The sequence below is a fragment of the Ptychodera flava genome, chromosome 5, assembly GCF_041260155.1.
Source record: "Ptychodera flava strain L36383 chromosome 5, AS_Pfla_20210202, whole genome shotgun sequence".
Lineage (NCBI taxonomy): Eukaryota > Metazoa > Hemichordata > Enteropneusta > Ptychoderidae > Ptychodera > Ptychodera flava.
Genome location: NC_091932.1, coordinates 48060981 through 48088687, shown reverse-complemented (window position 1 = coordinate 48088687; position 27707 = coordinate 48060981). Strand labels below are relative to the sequence as shown.

General features: G+C 34.8%; 1 protein-coding gene across 1 annotated transcript in view; it reads left to right on the top strand.

Moving 5' to 3' along the window:
- Positions 1–27707, top strand: part of LOC139134165 (E3 ubiquitin-protein ligase MIB1-like) — a 150788-nt gene that overhangs the window by 72350 nt on the left and 50731 nt on the right.

Genomic DNA, 27707 nt, shown 5'->3' with positions numbered 1-27707 from the left:
ATGAAACTTTCAACCATTCTCTTACCAAATCAAGAACAAAAATTGGGAGTCACTGTGCATGGTTGTGAACTAGGAAACAAATTACCCAACATGTTACAATATTTGAAATTCAAAATGGCCGCAATTCGTATGTTAACTCTATTGGGGAAAAATTAAATTTTGAATTTTCGAAAAATTAAGACAGCGAAAGTTTTTATTTCTCCAAGAGCTTTAACTGGCCCCTACTAGATATGAAAAGAATTGTAGAAATTTGAGAGTCCAACTATCTGTCCCCGAAAAAAATAACCTTAGCCATATTAAAAAAAAACATACTTCTGATCGTTAAACACGTAACATTTTGCAAACATACATGTACTGGTATGGCCTATGACAAACAATATTTAGCCATTTCAGCACTACTTCAGGAAATGCATTTAGTTTCTAAATATTCAGGCATATTGCAAAGAATATTAAAAAGAAATCTACAATTTTTTAACAGAAATTGCCTTGTAGTGCTCAGTTATTATATAATTGCATTGTTCATAAAGTAAACTTATCGTAAAAAAGCTAAGTAAATATCCTATGAAAGAATGGGTGTAAACACTTTACAATGCACGGCCTGAATTTTGAGATTGTTTGATAACTCAGAGAATTGCAGTCTAGTGTTTGATAACTCAGAGAATTACAGTCTAGTGTTTGATAACTCAATGAATCGCAGTCTATTGATAACTCAGAGAATTGCAGTCTAGTGTTTGATAACTCAGAGAATTGCAGTCTAGTGTTGGATAACTCAGAGAATTGCAGTCTAGTGTTGGATAACTCAGAGAATTGCAGTCTAGTGTTGGATAACTCAGAGAATTGCAGTCTAGTGTTGGATAACTCAGAGAATCGCAGTCTATTGATAACTCAGAGAATTGCAGTCTAGTGTTTGATAACTCAGAGAATTGCAGTCTAGTGTTTGATAACTCAGAGAATTACAGTCTAGTGTTTGATAACTCAATGAATCGCAGTCTATTGATAACTCAGAGAATTGCAGTCTAGTGTTTGATAACTCAGAGAATTACAGTCTAGTGTTTGATAACTCAGAAAATTACAGTGTAGTGTTTGATAAGTCAGAGAATTGCAGTCTAGTGTTTGATAACTCAGAGAATTGTGGTCTATATTGTTTGATATCTCAGAGAATTGCAGTCTAGATATTAATTTGCAGTCTAGATATTAGTTTAGTGTTTTACTGTACGGGAGACATTTTAAAATATTCCATGCCGCAGTTGAAAAAGATAGTATCTTAATTAGATGAGGTCATCAGACAGGCAGACAGAGTAATGTCCTCTCATTCCATTTAGATGGCTTGGATGTTCTAGTGACTCAGTTTTTAAGCCTTTCACACCTGTTTTCCATTAACCCCTTTTACTACCATGGTTTAGTCCAAACACATTGTTATCAATGGTGAATGTGAAGTTATTCACAGGGAATTAGGGTGAACAGGGTAAAAAATCCAGCATTTGCATTGAAACAGATTAGGCTCTACCTAAAACTTGGCAGTGAAAGGTTGAAACCCTGTCTCATAGGACTGTGTGCTCATACAAAGTACACGCAACCTGGCTACATCTAGTTACAAGACATTATCACAATGTTCAGGGCAGTAGGCGTGAAAGTGTCCAGAGCGCTATAAACCTAGATGCCTGATTGCAAACCAGTAAAACAGAATGAACTCTCATAAAGAATGCCACACACTGTCAGACAAGCTTGATTGAAAACTGTGATTGTCACCAGATAGAGAACTGTTAAACACTTACAAAATGCATTGAATTATGCTGTCCAAATACCTCTTACACCTTATCAGGCTAGTATATTTGAATTCATTACCCCATCTAGTGCTTCTGGCTCAAATCCTACAATATACAAAATAACATTTACCCATGAGATCATGATAGTAAAAGCATTTTGTTATGTATTCCTGTCTACCTTTTCCACTGATTTACAGCAGATTTTGAACACTTCATTGTAACAGTTAAACAAAACAAGAATGTATAGATTTATCTTTCTCATACAATTTATATTTTACAATTGTGTGACAAGCAAATAAAGTAGCAGTGAGACATATTTTGTAGAACTTCTCCCGAATAATTACTGTCAGTCCTGCTTAGTTTGGACGTCACAGTCACATAGCCACAGGCTGTAGTACACCCACAATGTAAAGTCACAGCTTTGAATGCTCAATTTGACACAATGTTCTCTATCTATCTATCTGTCTCTGTCCGCTCCCATTTCTCTCTCACTGTCTCTCCTTCATAAACATAACAAATAAAATGTAACTACAAACATTGCTGTTAAGTAAAGTAACTCTAAGCTATGTGAGTGTAATATAGCCACCATTTATACATCGACAGATCAGTTGAGTTGCCACCTGCTAATGTTCCTTGATGCTTTCATTTTTACCATGGGAAAAGCGACAGTGGGTTAGAGGATGAGATCACTGAAAGTGTGTATAGCGTGTATATTTTTGTGTTTTCATGCAAATATGAAAGTTTAATACAAATATTGATACAATCAGAACAAAACATTAGAAGTAACGGTACATACATAGATATATACATTTGTAGTTTGTATGCACAAACATATGTACGTATGTATGTACATACTTCCATGTATATACATATGTAAATATGTATTTGTGTACTCACATACATACGTACAAATATAGATACGTGTGTATATAGATACATTTACATATGTACATATAGAGATACATAGATACACACAGACACACATACACACACACACACACACACACACATACACACATCCATCCATCCATTCATCCGCAACAGAGGCAGGGTGACAGGCATACAATCATGTAGGCTTTGTAATCATGCATTTGGACATGACATGAGAAACAAAGAAGCTGATAGTATGGTTTCCATTGTAATGAACAGTAAGCTGAAGAGCTTTTGGGAAGACATGAATAACGAACTGAAAAAGAACAAGGTAGATTTCATTGATAACAATAGACACATACTATTTGTATGCAGAAATTATGATAACCTTAACTGGTATAAGTTGTCACAAACAATATAACTGGTACAAGAGAAAGGTTGAATACATGAACAAAACAGGGCACATCCATTATGGACTTCAAAATGTTTTCAAAAATAAAAGATGTATAAAATGCCAATCAGAATCAGAATAAAGTTGTAATTGATTTATAATGAGAAGAGTTGTAAATGTAGAGGATTATTTAATTATCAAAGGAAAGTCATGCAAATCAGGTGTGGGAGACACAGGGCTGTGGAAAATACAGAGATTACAAAGCAGATATCAAATCAATAAGGATGTAGGATAAAACTACACATGTAGGAGTTTGTGTTGTGGGGGAGGTCAACTGATAACGGAAGTATTTACAACACTGTTACAGTTTAATCAGTGGGTGTAATTGATTGAAATGTGGATGAATGAAACATCATGTCACGTTACTTTATGAATCCTTCCCATGTATGTATGCCATTCGATTGATTTGTATCTAGTGTTGACAGTAAATTGTTGGCAACAAAGACTCTAATTATTATCGTATGGATTCCAAACTTGCCAATCTCTAGTTTGTAAAATGTTCAGTGACATCAGTTTTAACAAGAATGTATTATAGTTGATTTGTAATTATTTATTCATGACTTATGATGCCTGTTTGTGGTGTTCTTTGCATCGTAATTGAGCTAACATTCTTTCAAAAGTGTTTTGACGTTGATTCATTCATTCAATAAATAAATAACAAAAAGACATGAAAGTATCAACAAGAAAAAGACAATTTGTGTAAAATCGAAATTCCATTGTTCTTCTGTTGCAAACGGGACAACAGTGATTTGAGGTTATCAAAAATACCTCAGAACTCAATAAAATAAGCTTAGATTTTTCATATTTCATTGATAGCAGTTTTTAAAAGGCACCTTCATCCTCAATTATTAAAAATTAATTGAATAATATCAAAGAGTAAGCATTTTTGTCTCACACAGATTGAAGTAGTGTTAGTTTATGAAAAATTGAGATACACTGTCAACTGTGTCATGAATCAGTGTTATATATTGGGATAAATAACAGATGAATTTACTGATTGCTTAAATGTCTCATTTGTCATGGCATTTTGATGATACCACGTTCGATTAATTTTGGGGCAGGAATATGATTCGTTATCCTAAAATGTATTGAATGGATAAATTGAAAAAAAACAGTTTGAAATCACAGAATGGCATAACTCAGATGGAAAGACAAAGGCAACATGTATCCAGGATGACTTTTCGCTGTACAGGGAAATACGTAACACTGAAACCTTGTGATCACTCATTGAATGTCAATGTCTGTTGTTTTTTGATGAGTCCATACCATTGAATCTGTGTTATTTGTCTCAAACATTCTCACATGGGAAATGTTTAATATATGAAACCAAAGGATGTGGAAATCAGTATGAAAGACAGCATTTCATGCAGGTGATTTCATTTGCAGTGTCTACAGTCTGTTTTCATATTAGTTGAATGTTTATTTTTTCGCCCCATTCTTCTTTGTATCGGTGGAGTTCATCATTGAAAACAATTAGATTGGAGCAAGCTATAATGACATGAAAGGGTTTCAATCACTGAAAATGAGTATCAATTCACTGGGTTTTTTAATTGTTGCCTGAATAATTCATATATTCTACATTCATGGGGACAGGAACATGCAGACAACAAAGCTGTTTGTGTGTGAAGAAAGGGTATTTGCCAGTGGTGTCTCTTTGGTTGGTTATACTTTTGAGAGAGAGAGAGAGAGAGAGAGAGAGAGAGAGAGAGAGAGAGAGAGAGGGGGGGGCAAAGCTGAGCATCTACTAAGTGGGAACATTTTGTATTTTTATTTGGCTAAACAACTCGGGAAAAAAATTGCAGAGGAGGGTTGAGAGAAGGATGTGGTAGTCTGTAAAGGCTTATGAGGGGGTTTTGAGGGGGCTGAGTAGTCTTGTAGTCGGGAATGGATAGTGGAGGGCTTTTGTGAGAATGTCTTAGGAAGTAAGACCTGATAATCTTGATAGAATTTTTGCAATATGGGGAAAAAAATATTCTTGTACTTAGGGAGTAAAATTTACAAGTGGTGAGAATTGTAACACGTGTAGAGTATACAATTTCTTTAACCTAGGGAGTATTAACTGAAAGTGTAGACAGTATTTCAACAAATTTAGAATAATGGATTGCAAAACTGCTGGTGTAAAAACATAGGTAAGATAGAAAGCACCTTTAAGTAGGTATGTTTAAATAAAGTAGGAAGGGGGTTAGGCAAGATTGTTGTAAATCTGGCCAGGAGATAATCTTTAATCCTACTTGATGAACTAGAAATAAAAAATTCATGAACCATTATTATATTTCAGACAAAGATGACCGTTGTAACATGTACATGCTATAACATTGATATTTGTCCCACAGATAAGTATCATTTCCATTCTAAAATGTCTTGTAATATTTCCTGTATCTATGTTTTAGTAATTTTGTGTTCAAGAATGCAATACATGTCCCCAAATGAAAAAGGTTTTTAAGAGATAAGCTACTTGCAAGCTAATTAGAAATTTCCAGAGTTGCTATGAACCTGCTTCAAGTCAAGTCAATAATTAAAATATCGTCAGACATTTATCAAAATATGTGCACAAAATTTTTCCTTTGTAGTTTGTGGAAAAGAAAAGAGTTGAATATAATGTGGCTTTTCCTGAGGTAGATTTTAATAGGTGTAAATCTGTGAATCCACAAAGCTGTTGAATTCATATCTCTGAAACAGAGTGTGCTCACCCTTTTCATTTCAAGGTAATATGCCTGGAGGTTTATATATTTTTTATCAAATGCCAAGGTGAACAATAGTTACTAGAGGATAACTATACTTGACATTTGTTTTTGTACTTTCTTATCTATTGTCCTTCAGAACACTAGATAGCAAAGTGTTAATACTATTGAATGTGGTACAATTTAGTAAAAGTTACTGTACTACTGTACACAGGCACTTTTCTTGATCACGATGAGTTCGTTTAATTATTGAAAAGGTTCGTGAGACATGACAGGGTTGTATTTTGGTCACCAGTCGGCTTTCATGACGCGTGCAATTCTCATCTTGTTGCCATGGTACTTTGTCGGCCATTTTGTCCAATCACTGTCATGTGTCCTTAAGGCACTGAGCTTCTAATAATTTTGTTCAACGAAATCCAAGTCTGTAGTGATTTGCCTGTAAACTTCATTATTGAAGGAAGCCACAAATTTCTATAGGTTTTGATATTTGTCACTTGCCAGTGTCCTTGCTGTCAGGTTCTATGCATTCTATGAGCAACTTGACAAAAGAGCACAGTGTCCAACAGTGACGTCTATCACAGTCCATAGAGGGACTGTGCGTCTATAATAATTAAACAGAAAAACTTTCATATGCTAATTATATGCAAATATAATGATATGCAAGTTGTGCCCAAGATTTATCTAGCCCGCAGTGACGGCATTCCTTTGTACAATGAAATGTCATGGGTATCAGGTAATTTCCTGAACTGTTACAGTTGACAACACTTTCTTTGATCATAAATCTTTGTCACGTCATTTTATCAAAACGTGGATCAAGATGCCGAGGAACCTTCTTCAGTCTTCAACCTTTTCCATCAAGAATGTTGAAATAAGATTTCACAATTTGTTTTACCCGCAATAAGACATAACCGTTTGTAATTTTATCAGTGAGTTGCTCTCATCATTAAAATTTAGAAATTCATACAGGTACAAATTTGTCTATGTTGAATTTGAGAAGGATGTTTTATAAATGATAAATATTATTTGAAATATTTGTTGCATTTTTCAAAACTACATGTCAACGTTTGTGTACAGTCATTTACCTGCTAGGTTTCAGTTACACCTGGAATCAGTGATATTTTTGTTAACGTTTGCCCGCAGAATGAAACATCTTTCTCATCTTTTCAAATTTCTCAACAACTGATCTTTAATAAAGTATTATGACTGTTTAATAGGTCTTTGACAGATTAATATTTCAAAAATTCGTTTATCTTATAAACAAAATGGTTTGAAAATCTCGGGCTGAATTAAAGGTACCTGAGACAAGCGTACAATTCATTGAACTGTTCCTTCACTAGTGACTTCACGATATATTTGAGTATTTTCCATTTTCTGAAAAGCATTCTTCACAAAAAAAATTCCAACTGACCTCTGTGACTAACCTTTATCAATAGTTGGTGTTCAGAATTTCAAATGACGTGAAAGCTCTGAGATGCTCAACAAGCTGTACCCAATATGGCAGTTTTCTAGTGAAGTCATACTTCTATCATTATGCAAAAATAACATTTGTTCTGTACGTTTTACAAGATTTTCAGAAATTATGCATTTATATCAATGGCAAAATTGATTCTTCCTCAACATTGATGAGGAATCAATGTTGGTTGATAGGAATTAAACTAAAATTATCAGACAAACAGTGGAGTAAAAGACTGGACCAAAAGACAAAATTTTTCTGAATTTCTGTGAGTAGCAGTCTATGTAGTGTGCCCAATGCTATATTTAGCAACAAACCTGAATTGTGATCAGCCAGGACAGCCCTATTGCGCAAATGGTTTGTCACGATAAATTTTACATGTATTGTACTTTTTAGGCATCAGCCTGGGATAGTTTCGTAAACTCTAGTTGTACCCAGGCAGTCATTGGTAAACTGTCAATGACATTTAATGAAATCCGATGATGGTAACATGATGTACAGTAAATGGAATTGGAAAAGTCATTCCCTGTGTATTAAAGACAATGAGTCGATGTTTCTCTATGTACTGCCAGTCAACTACCGGTATGAACTTACAAGGCAAGGACATTTAGACAAATTGCGTCTTGGTCTAGTCTATGCGGTAACCAGGTGGCGCTGCGTGTGTCTAGCCTGTAAGGGGTGCAAATCTTCCAACGGTTGTTTGAACAAAATGTGGAAAATTGTTGATATCATGTATGGCCATGTTGGTGTGTCGTAGCGTATAAACAATAATGACTTTACAGTAAACATAGAGTTTCACATGACTCTGCAACACCGTAATCAATCATTTTAGGTCAACAAATTTTGCAGTATTTTGCTGTAAGTGTATATTTGTGACTTGCATGTCAACAATAATGGAACGAATTCTTGTAACCCATACAGCAATGTAATTCTAACTTCTAAAAAAACACATTGAGTCATAGATACATGCAAACATACACATAATTCAGACAGAACTGGGCAATCAACATACATGGAATAAACAAATCGCTTTTGGTTTGAAGGTGAAATCATGCATGCCAATTCTGTCAGTACGTGGGTTAATATAACTGCCTGTTGTGCGTAGAATTCCTTGTCATATTATTTAAATTATCATATATTTGAAACCCTTTATGTCACAACATTGTAAAAGCACCATAAGGTGCATCAGATATCTATCACTGATTTGACTTGCTTTGTTCCATGTCTGACTCCACAGGTTGCCAATTTATTTAGTTCAACTTTAAGCAATGGAATATGTCATTGGGATTAGGTTCTTATGTTTTTTATTTCTGGGATAAATACATTGAACAATTTTATATTGTGCAAGACTTTTCAGATATTTTCCCCCAAACATGTAATAATTTGGATAAATCTGTGTTGATTGACCAAGGTGTTACATTGGTTACTGTTGTCAACGTCATGGTCATAAACAAGTGTGTTCGGATTAGTGTATCCTGATAGTAAATACCCTGGTACAGTATTTCAGTAAACTGAAGAGATTTTGAAACATCTTACATCATACAGACACATGATTTAAAGTAGCATAATATGTGCCTCAAAAGTGAAAGACTTCAACTTTTGTTTGCCCAAACTGTCATCAATGAAACTTTCAACCATTCTCTTACCAAATCAAGGATATAAAATCAGGGGACACTGTGCAAAGTTTGATACTAGAGAAGAAAATTGCCTAACATTTACAGATATTTGAAATACAAAATGGCAGCCATTTGTGTGTTTAACTGTATTTAGGAAAAATAAAACGTTTCGATTTTCTAAAAATGAAGATGATGAAGTATTTTGTTACTCCAAGAATTGAAAATGAGCTACCAAAAGTGGTACTCAGAAAATAATTGTAAAATTATGAGTCGTGATATCTGTCCTGGAAGTTCTCTCTTATTAAGATAGATATTGGCTTGGACTTTGCTTTTGAAACAGTAAACAGTCGCTTGTACCTGTGACGTTTGGATCATAGATGATATTCAATAACAATGGAATTGCTTTATTTGCAACTACCGTACAAGTCAGATAATTTATTAGAAAGCTTTTGAAGAATATAATACATTGAAACGTTAGCATTCTGCATGGTGGGAGTAGACATTTTAATTTTAGTGATGATATTTTAATTGCCAAATGTCAAACAAATATCGCCATTTTCAATCAAGTGTGTACTTTGTGGTTAATTGCAAATCTAGATACAACTTCCGGGCTTCATGTGTGAAATTGAACAATGAAATTGTTAGAAAATTGTTAATGTTTTTGTCAAAAGAATACGGCAGACCTCCCAGTGACGACAATGTACATACATCATTTATTATTTTCTGATGCTGAATGATGTCAGGTATCAGTCCCAATATAGCAGCTCAGGGATCGGACACTGTCTCTCTTTCAAATCGTGGACATTACTTATAAGTCAGCAAAAAAATTGTAAATTTGTATCACCTTTTTGCGTGCAATGTTGAATTTCACTGTAAAAGACTGTTAGCCTTGGTTACATGTGGATGTGAATGTGCCATCCTACCCTAACATGAGAATACGTAACAACTTATATCTATTAATGGTTCCAAATTGTCTACATTATGCAAACTACTAAAACATGCCACACTTTACATCGGCCAATCTAACAACACACAAAACACCATCTTGCTTTTGAACATGAAGACACCCTCTTCTTAAAGTTCATCCTCCAACACAGTCTGATATGGCCAGTATTATACCATAAAGTCAGAAAATTCTCATTCAAATTCAACTCCCAATGTACAGCACCTGTTCAACTGATGAAGACGCGGACATCAGAAGTGTAAACCAAATCCCCGCCTTTATAAAGAGTGCTTCAATAACCAAAGTGATAAGTTAGTGAGTTCAAGACGTTACTTCTTGACATTTGCCATCAGGTTATTCTCTCTCTCCATTTTGGATTGGCTGACTGATGGCTAGGCATGTGTTCAGCGTTTAATAGTCTTTGAATGCTGTTAGCAATAACCCTAATCCCTTTTACTGCAAAGTGCCTATTCCCCCCAGGTTAACACTGATACATAGTTCGCACTTGGTTGAGGTAAAATATTCTGTAAACAAATTTCCAGATGGTGGCTGTCTCATAACCATTCTTGGATCCTAGACCATTTTCTTGGACTGATCACATTTAAAGTAAACATGGACAACAAACACCACTCAGACTGAGATAACATCATCCATATCTCACAGTATGTTCAAAAAAATATTCTGAATGTTCCAGCTGATGATCTCAGCTATCTTATTTCCATTTTCATAAACCAGTTATTGGTTACTTTCATGTCCAAGTTAATAGCCGTAGAAAGCGTTACAATGCAAAGAAAGCCATAGTCTTATGATTTATGACTTTAGAGTTCTTCATGCTGTATGAAAGATAATGATTCATGTGATATGATGACATATGTTTAAGGATGGAAGTAATGCGAATACCAAATGCTTAACCCTTTGAGCGCTGTAATTTTTCCCGCCAAAAAATTTGATGCAACATTTTACCGATTTTATGAATTTTTATGTAATTTTTTCATAATTTTGGACCAAATGGACATTATATTTCATTGGCTACAGATTTTTATCAAAATTTTAGCAAAAAATTTGGAAAATATTGACTGGTGTTCATATGATAAAGGTGACAAAATTTGACTTGTGGCACTCGAAAGGTTAAAAATGTCAATCGTTAAAAGTTTACATAAGAAATGTGAAAGGCAAGACCAAATATATATATATATATATATATATATATATATATATATATATGAATTGAGAGTGTATACTCTTGCTGAGCCAACTTTTTTCATTCACTATGTGAGTATCAGAAAATATATAATCCTCCTGTCAGGTTTTGTACATGAGGGAAATTTAATCTGTGTATGACTGATTGTCAAAGTGTTCAACAGCTTAAATGCCATAAATTTTGTGCGACGTGGCTACAGCTGTACAAAGAATTTAAAATTTAGTGAAAAATTGATCGCCTGGTGTTTTTTTTTTCTATAAACAGGATACACCCATATTGTCAAATAAAGATATTTTGTGATTGAAGTTTATAGACTGTATCGATCAATATGATAAATGGAGAGCCATCAATGTTAGTTTGACTTTGAAAGAAAGCATTTTATGAAAAATGTGAACTCTACAAATTTATCTTTCGTTGAAAAAATTTCTGATTTCCTTTTTCCGTATCTACCTTCCTAGCAAAGTAGGTCATCTCTGAGTCTGATGTAACTCAAGCACAGTACACATTGGTAATTCATCAAGTACAGATCTTTCAAATGTCAGAGTATATCCAAATTTTGAGTGGGCAGATCAACCAAAAAAAAAGGTGGGATTTTTCAGGTTTTCAAACCCACACAGCAGAACAGCCTCAAGGTCCTATCTTGTAGGTCAAAATTTAGGTCATTACTGCTGTGCAAATTCTGATTGTTTTAAAATCAGAACATAAAAACACACATTGTTAACAATTGTTTGTTTTTTTTATCAGTTTTTGTACATGATATTTTGTGCATTAGCATAAAAGTGTGAGGCTTGTTGTTATGTTCATATGTAAGCGCCGATTTGTACATAAGATCAGAGGAGAGAGAGAGAGAGAGAGAGGAGAGAGGAGAGAGAGAGAGAGAGAGAGAGAGAGAGAGAGGGGGGGGGAGGGAGAGAGAGAGAGAGAGAGGGAGAGAGAGAGAGGAGATGAGGAAAAGAGAGAGAGGGAGAGAGTTGAGGGTTTGAGGGAGAGGGAGGGAGAGAGGGGAGGGAGCAGGGGAGAGCGGAGAGACGTGAGGAGCGAGAGAGGGGAGAGAGAGACGAGAGGGAGAGGAGGAGGGGAGAGAGAGGAGGAGAGGAGAAGATGAGAGAGAGAGAGAGAGGAGAGAGAGAGAGAGAGAGAGAGAGAGAGAGAGAGAGAGAGAGAGAGAGAGGAGAGAGGAACGAGAGAGAGAGAGAGAGAGAGAGAGAGAGAGAGAGAGAGAGAGAGAGAGAGAGAAAATGAGAGAGAGAGAAAATGAGAGAGAGAGAGAGAGAGACTTTCAATAAAATCAATGTAACTGTGGTCTACTGGATGTTTTTGAAATGGATGACAAATTCATATTTGGAAGTCACTGATCGACAGGTTAATTCTAAGTTTTGATCACTATGAAGTGGCTATTGAACAGATGATTTGTAAATAACTGACCTGTAAGAGCCACGATTTTCTTTAAACAGAATTCCTGAATGACAGTCGTGATATTCAATTTCTGGCTATCTTGATCATTTGTTCAGTGCATGATGTACAGTAATATCCCTCTGATTCCTATACATGTAGACTCCTTTCCACGGCATCAAGTAGATTGTGTACAAAGTGAGTTTTTTGTAATAATCATAATATTACATCATTCTTGCATAGATGTGAACAAATTATTGGACGTCATAATTATTGACAGTTCTCAAATTTCATAATGGATAGATATCACAGACGAGCAGATGGCTGAATTGTAGAAACCAGGTGTTCATGCATTTTAATGTGTTCATCAGTAACAGATTGTGTCCAACATTTGGATGATGGGTATTCACACAGTTTTCCACTCTTTCAAAGGTCTTGGCCCTTATCTTAGACAAAAATCTAATGGGATCCTTTATTTGACAAGAATTGAATCTATACGGGAACATATGTATCTGTTTTGTGTAAAATATTCTAACAAACGTCAAATCGAAACACCCATTGACAATCCAAATGAATATCACGGTACAGTAAATAGTTAAATATTCAATTTCAAATTTCAATTTTAATTTCTATGTAAAATTTTACAAATCCAAAAAGTATTGTGCCAGTCCCTTTTTATTGTAAATATTATTTCACCTTCTTATTATAGCTGAGTGGTTTTTGGACCCTTCCTTGGTTGTAAAGTGAGTAGGTACCATAAGTTACAAGTTTGAATCGGATAGAAAAACTACTGAAAGCCGCAACTCATTATTTAAAAAAAGCGCTGAATTTTTTCAAGATTTTAATCACAGATTTAAAAAAGAATCTGTTGTGTAGATGTGGAACACTCTACTTGCCAAGGAGTAAAAAATACAATAACAGATTAAGAATTTCAAATTAGAAAGTTTTTCTGTCTCTTTGTCCCTTGCTGAACATACAGAAAATCTCAATTACAACTCTTTCCAATTGGGCCATTAATGTGCTGTGAAACATTATGAGGGTAAAATCAAATGTTTAAATTAACTGACTTCTTGTCCACTCTTAAAAGTTCACAGTAACGTAAGAAATATAACTCCACTGCACTGTGCAGAATTTTGACACATCCTTGTATATAAAGGAATATAGTAAATTATAGTCAATTACATTTGGCAGAATTTTTCCAGAAACTTAAAGGGAACACTAACAGTAGTTTCTAAAATTTTCAAAAAGGATTTTAGTCAGCTCCAAGCTCAAATTCAAGGACATTAATTTCATGTAACAAACTTTATCATTCTTAAAGTTTTTGGATGAGAAATTCATAAAAGATACAGATTTCATACAAATAAGTGTTTTGGAATGTTTTCTTGAATTATGAATGTTCCGCACAACGTTAAATTGAAATATATAAACAGCATTGTAATGTAGTAAGCGTTTGGATTGGTTTCTGTTCTGCATTTCATCACTCTGGAAGAGAAACTTGATCAATATATAGATAGCAAATATGTGGACTTCCTACCTATAATTGAGGTAATATAGACTTTCCCAGATTTTTGAAGGGAATTTAGTTACCCAGTCGTGATGATTTCAGTATTAATGTATGCGTTTATTTTATCCTTCAGTATCATGCCGATTAAAGACGCAGTTCTCAATCCCTGGTTCTCACATTAGTGGTTGTTGACATTGACTGTTAATGTGATTTTAGTCCCTTGTTCTAATTTGAAAGTTAGTCATTTTGCTCAGAAATAAAGCTGAAAAAACCTTTCTCCTTTAAACTGTTCACCCCTAATTCTTGGTAAAGAGGTCCACACTCACCATTGATAATGGGTTTGGGCCAAACCATGGTGGTGAAAGGGTTAAAGTTCCTGGTGCACAGGTCAGAGCTGACATTACAACTGAAAGCAAAGTTTACACCCTGTACAGTGATGAAAACCTTTTCCAAATGTTACCATCTTCAAAATTAAGCAGTGATAAAAATAATAGGAAATTGGTGAACACGTTTATTTCTTGTGTATACTAATGTAGGTACAACCTCAACATTGAAACAACAGCACTACGCCACAGCACAGTGGTGAACACCATTTCCCTGAACATAGGTCCAACCTCACCATTGAAAACAATGGGGCTAAACCACAGCACAGTGGTGAACACCTTCATTTCCCTGTACATTAAGGCTCAACCTCACCATTAAAAACAATGGTGTTAACCATGCCACAGTGGTGAACACTTTCATTTTAGGTCCAACGTCATCGTTGAATTAAAGCTGATTGACAAAAGCACAGTGGGTCACATCTGCATTTGCTTGTACTAATGAAAGAGACCTTCCTATAAAAACATCATTATTACACAAAGCAAAGACATGGTATTTCTCTAATAATAAGGTCAAGATAAGAACACATAGTGACAATAATTGTTTTTTGTGAAAGAAGCAAAGAGAATAATGACAAAATCTAGAAAATGGCAGACTAAAATTTGACAGATTCAGTGAAACTTTAAAGAACTGTATGTTGAGTAACATAGACTTTGGTCATAAGAGTTGAGTTACATAAAATACCTTTCTTTTCAACACAGCTACTGATGATCAGAACATTTCAAAGTAGATGGAGGCAAAGGTGGAAAGTATGGCATCTGTCTTGGTGTTTAGATTTTAGTCTTTACTTTTAGGCACCGCAATACGAGAGGGTTCCTAGGTTAGGGGAAATTGGTTTTCCAGTCACCAACCCATCAGGAAATTTGGAAAGAGTTGCTCTAGCTTCCCTATTTTATCTGTCTTTGCCATATTACTTTACATTATACTACGAAAATCATGATGGACTTGCATACATACTGCATGAGTAAACTATGTTCCAGTTATTTACTTGATATGGAAAATAAATAATCATTCCACATTTATTTGTAAATTGCGTCAGTGCAACAAGAAGGCACAACATTACTGCCATATCTCTTGACAAATGCATCAATATATGTAACAAGCAAGGTGACATTGTGATGGCATCACATTATTAGAGTAGCATGACATTATTACACTAGCATGACATAATTACATTAGCATGACATTATTACACTAGCATGACATAATTACATTAGCATGACATTATTACACTAGCATGACATTATTACACTAGCATGACATAATTACATTAGCATGACATTATTTCACTTGCATGACATTATTACAGTAGCATGACATTATTACACTAGCATGACGTAATTACATTAGCATGACATTATTACACTAGCATGACATTATTACACTAGCATGACATTACACTAGCATGACATAATTACATGAGCATGACATTATTACACTAGCATGACATTATTACACTAGCATGACATTATTACTCTAGCATGACATAATTACAGTAGCATGACATAATTACATTAGCATGACATTATTACAGTAGCATGACATTATTACTGTGGCATGACATTATTACGAGTAGCATGACATTATTACACTAGCATGACATTATTACAGTAGCATGACATTATTACACTAGCATGTTATTATTACAGTAGCATGACATTATTACACTAGCATGTTATTATTACAGTAGCATGACATTATTACAGTAGCATGACATTATTACAGTAGCATGACATTGTTACAGCAGCATGACATAATTACAGTAACATGACATAATTAGAGTAGCATGACATTATTACAGTAGCATGGCATTATTACAGTAGCATGACATTATTACAGTAGCAGGACATTATTACATTACCATGACATTATTACGAGTAACATGACATTATTACAGTAGCATGACATTATTACGTTACCATGACATTATTACAGTAGCATGACATTATTACAGTAGCATGACATTATTACAGTAGCATGACATTATTACGTTACCATGACATTATTACGAGTAGCATGACATTATTACGTTACCATGACATTATTACGAGTAGCATGACATTATTACAGTAGCAGGACATTATTACAGTAGCAGGACATTATTACAGTAGCATGACATTATTACATTACCATGACATTGTTATGAGTAGCATGTCATTATTACGAGTAACATGACATTATTACAGTAGCATGACATTATTACGTTACCATGACATTATTATGAGTAGCATGACATTATTACGTTACCATGACATTATTACGAGTAGCATGACATTATTACAGTAGCAGGACATTATTACAGTAGCAGGACATTATTACAGTAGCAGGACATTATTATGAGTAGCATGACATTATTACGTTACCATGACATTATTACGAGTAGCATGACATTGTTACAGTAGCAGGACATTATTATGAGTAGCATGACATTATTACATTACCATGACATTATTATAGTAGCATGACATTATTACGAGTAACATGATATTATTACAGTAGCATGACATTATTACGTTACCATGACATTATTACACTAGCATGACATTATTAGAGTAGCAGGACATTATTACGAGTAACATGACATTATTAGAGTAGCATGACATTAGGAGTAGCAGGGCATTATTATGAGTGGCATGACATTATTACAAGTAGCAGGGCATTATTACAAGTAGCAGTTATTATGAGTAGCATGACATTAATATAAGTAGCATGTGTCATAGGAAGAGCATCAGGTGAAAGTTGAAATGGAAGCTTGACAAATAAATTTCAGTAACAAAAAGACAAAAATCTAGGGTTGCTGACAGACACTTGTGGCTATAGGTAGACAAAAATGGTATGTAAAATTCATTATACTCCTTTTTTTATCATGACTGAAGATTTGTTTCCATAGTAATCAACTTTTTTAAATCTTAGAAACGCACATGATCATCATCAAGGTTTTTGAAATAGGTGTTCCAAAATAGCACGTGGATTTAATAGGGCTTCCTAGGTGAGTGTCGTGACATAGAGATGGCAGCTCAAATCTGCAGTATGGTTTCTGGTTTCAACTTTGTCTCTGTAATTTTCTAACAAATGTCACCGTGTTCAATATCCCTGTAGATATGGGTTAGATTGACACAGGTTGAAAATGCCATTTTTATTTGAATACATTCACAACACAAACAGATATTGTGTTGTTGGACATTAGGATATTTTGCAATCACTGTGATCTATAATCACATCTGATAATGGTATCTGAGCATGCTCACTATTCCCTGGCAACATTGGTGATCTGCATTTGCCCACCATATTTGCAGTGTGCCCTCAAACTTAAGATTTCTTTTCTTCGAGTCAATTTGGAAAGATCTTATAATTTGTTTGAGTCAGCCCAATACTGATACATTTAATCAGTAAAATTGTATTAAGTCAAAGAGACAACAAGTGAGTCTGTTGGCGTTCAATTGGCTCATGTGGTAGTGTACAGGTTGCAATTAGTTGGTGGCATCCGTGACCATAGTCATGTACAACCTTTGTATCAAGTGAAATCCTATTACCCAGTAATGACAGCCATAGCACCCATGTATCATGGGAAAGGTCATGCACTACATTGCTGTTACCTGAGGATGCAGACTGAGGGAAATAGCAACGTGTTTCTTGAATGCACGGCCACAAGGGGTGATAGAAAAGGTGCTATAACCGCAGTAAAGACAAGGTATATTAGGTCTGTCATAACACTCCACATACTTATGTTCTGTCTGCTGCAGTGTACATGCTCCAATGATCAATAAGTTTACCGAGCAAGTTTTTTCCAACATTCAAAGTGGTACCGGTTTTTTCATGAACAGAAGCAAGAATGTTCTCAGCATAATGAATGACATCCTTAGTTTAACTCATGAAGTTTTTGTTGTCAATGAACTTTTCAAGTTTCTGCACTGTAAGAATGCAAAATCTCACTGTTTTATTGGACGTCCATCCATCATCGTGCTCTGAGCACCCAACATCACTTCAAAGAAGCAGATGATAGTACTTCATTCATGGTCACATGACAGACACTTTTTCATGATCTCTTTAGGGAAATACTTTACAAAATGTCCTCATGTCAATTGTTTTAACATAGTGGGTCCTGGTAAATCTAGACTCAGAATAATGTGGTATGTTATAATAACTAAGAAACGAAGATGATATTTTTACCAACTATAACAAACCCAGCTTAACCAGCAACTGGCTGTGTTAGCAGCCATTCTTTCTAAAATATAAGCAGCTTAACTAGCAACCAGTTAAACTTGGAAGTTGTCTTTTTCAAAATATGAAAACCCTAACTAGCTACCAATCAGACTTGGCAGTATTCTTTTCAAAGTATAACCAGCATAACTAGCAACCAGTCAGGCTTGGAAGTGTCCTTTACAGTTTTATGCAATGCTACATGATGTCATTATGTAGAGAGACACTTGTTTGTAAGGAAAACTTCACCAAAAATAAACGGAAAATTTCTTGCAGAAACAGATGGTTCCAGTATGACAGGTTTCTATGACACAGACTGAATCTAGCTTGGTCTTTAAACAAGCCAATGCAAACATAATGGACAAACATGTCCAACCCAGTTGAAAATGGCTGGTATACCATATGTCTGAATTTTATTTGTTACATGTAATAAATATGTTCTATAGATCATGTCCTGCCCTTATAAAACTGCAAACCTGGTGACATCAAGTGACCACATGTTTTGTTTGGAATTGGATTTTACTCAGCCCTTCTATGATTACCCAATGGCCAGATAAATTTGATCTTCTCAAATACCTTCTCATTCTTATTTTATGATACAAAAATGACAAGAAATGGTAAAATACTGCTTTGACTATACTATTTCTATCATTACCGTGTCTTTGACATGGGAATCTAGACAATATGAGAGTGAATCAAAGTGAATACTTTCCATGTCATGACTGGGATTCCACCAATCAAACGGCATGTTTCAAAGATACCCTGAACTCCCTATGTGCCCAGCATGCTGATTGGTTGCACCGAATACTTTCGTGTAAGCCATAACATACATAACTGTTCAGCAGGTACAATTATCATAATTCATAGTATCGGATACATGTGAGTTGACAGCAGAACACAAAGCAGTTTGCAAAGAATGAATAATCAAATTGTTTGTTTAAACATCCACCCTTTTATGTTTGGATGAGTGGGTGGCCCCTATTTACTTCAGTGATTGAAATTATATTCAGTCAGATATTCATACCAGTTTTATTCACATATGATGCCTTGCCAACAGACCCTAACCAATTTGATGGAAGTTAGTATGTTTAGGTGTAGTCGTGTGTGTAGAACTTGTTTCAAACTTAAAACTGCATCATTTTGAGTTCAAAACTGCATAGTTTTGAGTTTGAAAGCAAGTCACTTTCATTTGAAACCATGTCCTTTGAGTTTCAAACCATGTCCTTTTGAGTTTAAACTACGTCATTTTGAGTTTGTAGTGAAATTTACATTGTCATGAGTTTGAATGTAAATCAGTTTTCCTTTGAAACTATGTAATTTAATTTTGAAAGAAGGGTTTGATTCTGGGACGAATCCAAGTGGCCTTTTGTGGATGGTTCATTTGATCATTTGCCATCACCGATATCATTTGTATGTCTGGTAATGGCCTTGGGATGTGTGGAGTAATCACCTCATTTGTGTCCATTAGACACTGATTTGAAGTCAAGGGATGTCTGACAGATACGGGTATCGTCTAACGAACAGCATTGTATTACAATTAGCCAATTCTTGAGTCGTATACCAATAGCTGAACAATTTATTTCTTGTGAAATATAAGATCATTTTTGGTGAAAGATGTGATTAATATGAAAGTTACGGTTGCCAGATCAATGTCAGAGATTTATTTGCATTTAGCTTTGTAAGTAATATTGATGAAATATTGTTATGAAAATCTATTATGTCAGAACACATGCTGTAGTCAGTTTCCTTGTCTTTATACCCTATCGCCTCCCTCCCCTAGCAAGTTGGGTCAGCCATCCCTTCTTCATACATGCCCTCCCTCCCCTATCAAGTTGGTTGGCCATCTTTCTTCATACCCTAATTATAATATTTAATAATAACTTTATGTCTTTAAAATGCACTACACTTGTGTCTCAGTGTGTTTTACACATTTAATTTAATAAAATTCCGAAAAGCAAAAGAGAAGAAACTTATGGTATAAAAACAGTCAAAATTTGGGGAAAAAACAATTTACATTGTTAAAATGATTAAAAATCATGAAAATTGTACAAAGTGAACAGCAGATGAAGTATAAAAAAAACAGGCATGAATGGTTACAAATACACAGTGACCCTTCTAATAAATTAATAATGGTTCTGAGTAAAAAGGTTAGTCTGTAAATTGTGCTTGAAACAGTCAACAAACTGTCCATAGAGGAGGTGCACAGACAGAGAATGCTCATTGCCCATTAATTCCTCCCTCTCTAACAATTTGTGACAACTTCCCTATTCTCCAAGATAGTTTCCTTTTCTTCATATCTTATCACCTTTCTCTCCCACCAGTTCATCAGATCAACATACTTTCATCATACTCTGTACGTATCCACTCCCCTAAAAAGTTTGATCAGACTCCTTATCCTCACACAACCCCCCTCCCTCCCCTATTAACCTTGGTCAACCTCACTTTCATCACACCTCATCCCCCCTCCCCCACGATCCAAATGGTTCCTTCTTTTCAGCCACTATCCCCTTCCAACCATAATTTAACAACGTCAATTACAATGCAATCTCAAGTAACAGGGCTTCACCAACCTTGAAGTTGAGTAGTTTAATGAAAATATGCAGAAATGCTAGGTTTTATGAACATGAAAACCAAGTTCTGAGTTTCTTCCATCTTAATATTTATCTGCTGCACATTTTGATCTGATTATTCCATATCAACATGGTGATGATTATTGTGGTACATGTCAAAAAGTCTGTAAAAATTGGTTCATCACTGACTAGAAAAAGTTCTGTCTGATCCAAGATAATGAACTTGCATCGGGTATATAGAACAAAGAAATTTCTGGACATTCCTAAATTTACTCAAAGATACAGACAGCCGTTGAACAACTGAGATACAGCCAACCATATGGTTGCATTTATGCTGACGTTTTCACTTACGATCACATGACTCCCTGTAACCATGACAACCATACTCATTTGCATAGAGTCAATTTAGTTATTAAGGGGAACCCCAGGTGGTACTGATGTCACAAGGTGTTATTCCAATAAACAGAAATCCTGTATAACTATTCCACGGGATGATATTATTAATGTATGAGTGGGTAATTATTCAAATTGCGTACCAGACTTGCTCAGTAGAAATAATTTTGATGGTGATAAGAGAGTACAGGACTGACCAATGGGAGTTAATGCAGATGGAAATTTTTATTTAGCTGTAAATTTGTCAATAGGTTTGTACATATGTATTTCTGTACATGTGTGTATGTGTTTGTGTATGTGTTTATATGTGTGTGTTTGTGTGGATGTGTTTACAGGTACTGACACAAATATGTTACTTTGGCATATGGCTATAATTGTGTGAAAAATTTACGCATGTATGTACAGATATATATTTATTTAAATTGCTATTTATCAATATTGAAGCAACGAATATAGGTATGGTTGATATTTCGAGTGGCGTAAAAATAACTTTCTGTGTATCTATTTATAGGTGATTCTATTCCCCAAATGATTTGTTCCACCATTGTAAAGTTTACCGCACTAGACATTTTATATGCAGGTGAAACTTTGTAATTGAAAAATGATCAGACCCAACACTTAGTATGGAGATTTTAGTTCTCAAAATTTTTGTCAAAATATCACTAAATAGCACTTATATAGGGATTTAATTAATTTTCATTTCATTGAATGAAGAAAATCCACACGAAAATTAATTCTGTTACAATGAATGAACCTTGAATACGCCATCAAAATTAATTTAAATTAAATTTGTATGAAGATGTGATGATGAATTTCAAAAGCAATGTAATTTAAAGTTTCCATTAAATATTACCACCAGACATCTCTGGTGGTTTGTGTCAAGATGTTTGGGAAAGCAAAATGAAAGGAATATAATGGTGAGTGGGACCTGTAATGTAATTTTAAAACAATGCAGACAGTCAATAATATTTCCGGTCATAAAACCGAGCGCTCAAAAAAAGATGTGATTATGTATTACTGATATCATTTCAATAATTTATAGACCCTGACTAATTATCTTTACATAAACTAATTATTATCAAAGAATAGAGTGATAAATATCAGTGATAGCATATTTCATATGGACTCAAGCTACTGAGATTGTGGTATAATATTACGGTTAAAAAATTAATTTGTACTTACGAGATTAAAACTCCAGAGTATAGTTGTAGAGTCATCGGCAGTTGTTTACAGTCTCTCTCTATTTCATTCATAAATTTAGAATATTGAATGAAATGCAGCGTCACTACGCACAGACACATGTTACACCAGCACAGTGTACACACATACCAGTAGATATCGTACTGTCTACATGTGATACTGCATGTTTCCCTAACGTACTGCCATTTGCTGGAAAAAACGCCTACACAAAACCTCTTTAGCCAATTTAAGTTTGTAATTTACATATTGCCTTCTATCCATTTTTTTCCCCGTCTATTCTGACATCAGAGCCCACAAACTGCTTCCCACCCACTTACAATCTGACTTCCTGTGTTCATAATAAATTCAACAGGCTCTCCCCAATGATGTCTGTGACTTTGGTGGTATTTAATAATTTGAACTTCCCATATGTTGTCGATTTCCATTTGTCAATTTTTCATTTTTAATAGTTTTGTATAATTATAATATCAATTTCTCTGGAACATACCTACCCAGGACCAAACTTAACGATCTACATAATTGTGTTATTTTATATTTTTGCAAGATTTTTAATGAATTTCCAATTTTCTGATGATTTGCGGTTTCCATAGTCCCGGCTAAACTCCATCTTGGGAAGCAAGGAAGACTCCTTCCCGACTAACAATACATACTTCATTACATTCCATACAGATTCCGAAGCAGGTATGGAGTGATAAGGAAGTATGTTCTGTAAACGGGATAATGTACCATTCCCAAATTTGCAATTCCGATACTTCTCAGTTCCATGGAATCTTCTTCTGACAGCTGGCTGTAATTTTCCATTGATTGTGATCTATGGATGAGCGCTCCTCCGTAGATTTCTTTGATCCGTAGATAACCATCTTAATTTGGTCGACTTCAGATTTTCCACCTTCGTAAAATACATCAGTACTGCATGTCCGTCCAATCGTGAAATGTTCATTCAAAAAATTTGCAAATAACTATCTAGAGGCAGATTCATACCCATACCTTTAAAATCTAAAAAAAATATGCTGAGAGCAGTTGTAGCTTGGTTTGTGACACCTCTACACATGATATCGCTGACCTCTTTATATTTAGACGCAAGAGATATTTAAATACGTCTGTTTCAGCTGAGTTGGAACAACATTGTGAATGTAGCCGTTGGATTGATGATGTCATTACATCCGCCCACATAGCTACGCTTCTGCTCTGATACACGTCATCACTGCTCCAACGTAGGCTTCACTGTCGACTACGGAGGAGTTTCAATAGTTCAAGCTGCAATACTTTCACCCACTGGAAAATCTCAAGTGAAACAGTTGTTGAAAATTACATTTCATGTCACTGTCAGAAACAATAGTTTATACTCTCCGGTCTTTCTCTGTATGGCGTTCTGTATTCTTTTCTCATGGACATTCATATTAATTAATAAAGTACAGGAAAAAAATTGAATGACAAAATGAACAATACACAAACAAGTGTTTTGTCATAAAAAATAGTTGATTATTTTTAACAGGAGTAAAATAATATAGTGAATTCCACTTTAAAGATATTGTGTTTCTGTGATAGTTCCAATGAAGTCTGATCTGTGTATAATTGAGATAATGACATGAAATATTTTTATTTTGGCTGCAAGTGGCAGGGCTATTTCAAATTACCGTACAATTTCAGGAATTGTTGAAGGATATTGATTTAGTGATCACAGTTTTCATGATTGTTATGCTTCATTGATATACTTGATTTACAGAGTAACGATTTATCACAGGCCGACCCGTGCTGTGAAAGTACCCTCTTTTATTCATAGCCATTGATGTCATAATTTGATATAACCTTACAAACAGCAATCAGATTTTATACTTCATCGTCACACAGACTCAATTAACATTCAAAATGAAATATATCATTCCAGCCAAGTCCTTTTCTATAAGTTAATTCACTTTGAAAAATATCATAAAAAAATTCAGCGTTTATGAAGCATAAATTCCCAGTTGTATCAGTGTACACGTGTTGTAACTGAATATTACGTTATGGTATGATCGGTGATGAATATTCATGAATCAATGGCAGCCAGTTCATTCATATATTTCTCCACTGTTATTTTTATGCAAATTCATATTTGTATTTTCCACACCGGATGTACAGTGACACACATCTAACATACGGCATTGTAAAACTGAATCGAAAATTGTTATGAATGAATCCATCACGACACAGCATGGCAAAGGCCAACCATATATTTTAGGATATCCTTTTGTATATAAACTGTACAATTTTCAAAGAGGCAGAATTTCCAAAAATATCACAGATCGAATTTTGATCAGGAATTGTAAAATTACATATCAAAGAATACCAGAGAAAACACAATGTTAATTTTGTTGTATTAGAAAAATTGAAAAAATGAAATGAATCTAAAAGTAAAACTGGAAATAGACAATAAATGATCAGAAATGTGATAAATTTGAGTACGGTAATGATGAATTTATGTGATAGCGTGGTCCTGTGAGAGAGAAAGATATGAGGGTAATGGATAGACTGACAATATGGAACTGAAAGAAAACATGAGGCATGTCCATGAGGAGAAATGATCTATGTTAAAAACGGAAATGTAAAAAATGATGAACAACTTGTCAGCAGGTCACCTGATGATTGACTGGTTGACACATAGGCTGACTGATAGGCAGATATATATATAGAAAATAGACAGACAGGAATGATGATACGCTGACTCATACACTGACAGACAGATGGAGTCATTGCATGATAAACAGATTGGCAGAAAGGCAGATGTATGTTGTAGACTTTTGATAGAATGACAGACAGTGAAACAGAGACACAGACAGGTGACAGTGAGACTGATGTTGTACAGATATGTGTAATAGACTGATGTTGTACAGATATGTGTAATAGACTGATGTTGTACAGATATGTGTAATAGACTGATGTTGTACAGATATGTGTAATAGACTGATGTTGTACAGATATGTGTAATAGACTGATGTTGTACAGATATGTGTAATAGACTGATGTTGTACAGATATGTGTAATAGACTGATGTTGTACAGATATGTGTAATAGACTGATGTTGTACAGATATGTGTAATAGACTGATGTTGTACAGATATGTGTAATAGACTGATGTTGTACAGATATGTGTAATAGACTGATGTTGTACAGATATGTGTAATAGACCAAAAGACAGACAGATACACAGACAGACAGAGATAGACAGACAGAGAGAGGTAGTTAGACAGACAGACAGATTCAAAGAGATGCCAATGTGAGACTGATATTGTAACAGATGTGTTATAGACCAAAAGACACATACACAGACAGATAGAGAGAGAGATAGACAGACAGACAGATACAAAAGATGCCAATGTGAGACATATTTTAACAGGTGTTATAGACCAAAAGACAGACAGACAGACAGACACACACACACATACACACAAAGAGATGCCAATGTGAGACTGATGTAACAGATGTGTAATAGACTAAGAGACAGACAGACTGTGAGACAGGCAGACAGAGATGCCAATCTGTTGTAACAGATGCATGTTGCAGACTAATAAATAGACAGTGAGATAGATCCAGACAGACTGAAATAGACTGATACTGCAACAAGTGGACAGACAGACACAGTGACAGATAGACAAGGACCGATGGACAGGATGTCAGGATTTCCAGTCTGTTGATTACATCTGACTCATCACCAATTAACAAACAGATGGGACTGAAAATAGTAGTTCTCTGAAAATAGTTTGTAAGACTTTTCATATCAAAGAGGAAAGGTCGGTAGAATTGGAAAATGGAATAATGTATAAAAAACCATGGATATTTATATAAAATGTATGTATGTCAAGCCCTGAGGGACAGTATCATTGTAGTGTAATTGGAAAATGTAAAAGTCATTTTGCATTGACTTTTAGCAGTTGTAGCAGGTGTTACATGAAGTGAAATTGACAAAAGTAATCTGTGTCTGCTGTTCCAACAGTTTTTTACACCATTCCACCGTAAACAAAGTGATTGAAGTGTGCTTTATGAAAAGCAAATTTGACATGTCAGTCTTTCATTATTTGTCAATTTGAATCTGTTATCCTGGCATTAGTCAAATCATGATTTCACTTTTTAAAAGGAAAGCAACTTCCATGACAAGCTAGTTTCAAGAGCTTTGAAAGAAATTTCTGTAAATTTATCAAATATTTTGAACTCGAATTCAACTGTAAGTTGCAAGTTTTACAAGAAGTGAATGAAATAATATGATATAAGACTCAAACTACAAAGCAATTGAAGTTTTCAATTTTGAAAAAAATTGCTAAATTCATTATCTCAGCAGGTTTCAAAAGTAGCCCATACAGGCTACAGACCAGAAAAAATGGAAGATGCTGAAAATCTGTTGCCAGGATGGTTGCTAGCTAACATGTCACACTGAAGTGGATAACTGCTTTTTGCTATAAGTATATGAATGAAACACGTAATGATTTCAATGGGTGATTGAATTTTGAGATCTGGTTCACATGTATATACTCATCTTATCTGAAAGAAGAATAACGATGGGTGGAAACAAGTTTAAGAAGATAGTTATTGATGAAATGATGATTAATGGAATTCTATTCAGACATATTACTGCTGAGAGAGAGAGAGAGAGAGAGAGAGAGAGAGAGAGAGGGAGAGAGAGAGGGGGATGAGGAGGGAGGGATATGGAAACATGATAAAGATTTAGAATCAGAAATGATGATGTGACAATGAATAATCAAATTTTGAAACTTGAAAATTACACCATTCCATTTTGAAAACTGTGACTGACAGAGTGACAGAGACAAACAAAGAACCAAACACAAAGGTAAAGACACAAATGAAGAGACACAAATGAACAGACAGACAGCAAAGGGTAAAATAAACTATCTGGCATTTACATCAACAGACACACAGTGACAAGCAAACAGGAAGGTCATTGGGCAAGCAGCTTGCCCACTCATACAGCACCCAAATGAATAAAATTAATAATTATTTGTTATTATAACAAAATTAGTTTGTCCAAACAATGGAAAACAGGATGTTCAAAAAGGTTGACAAAAGACACAGAAATACACTGAGGGAGTGATTT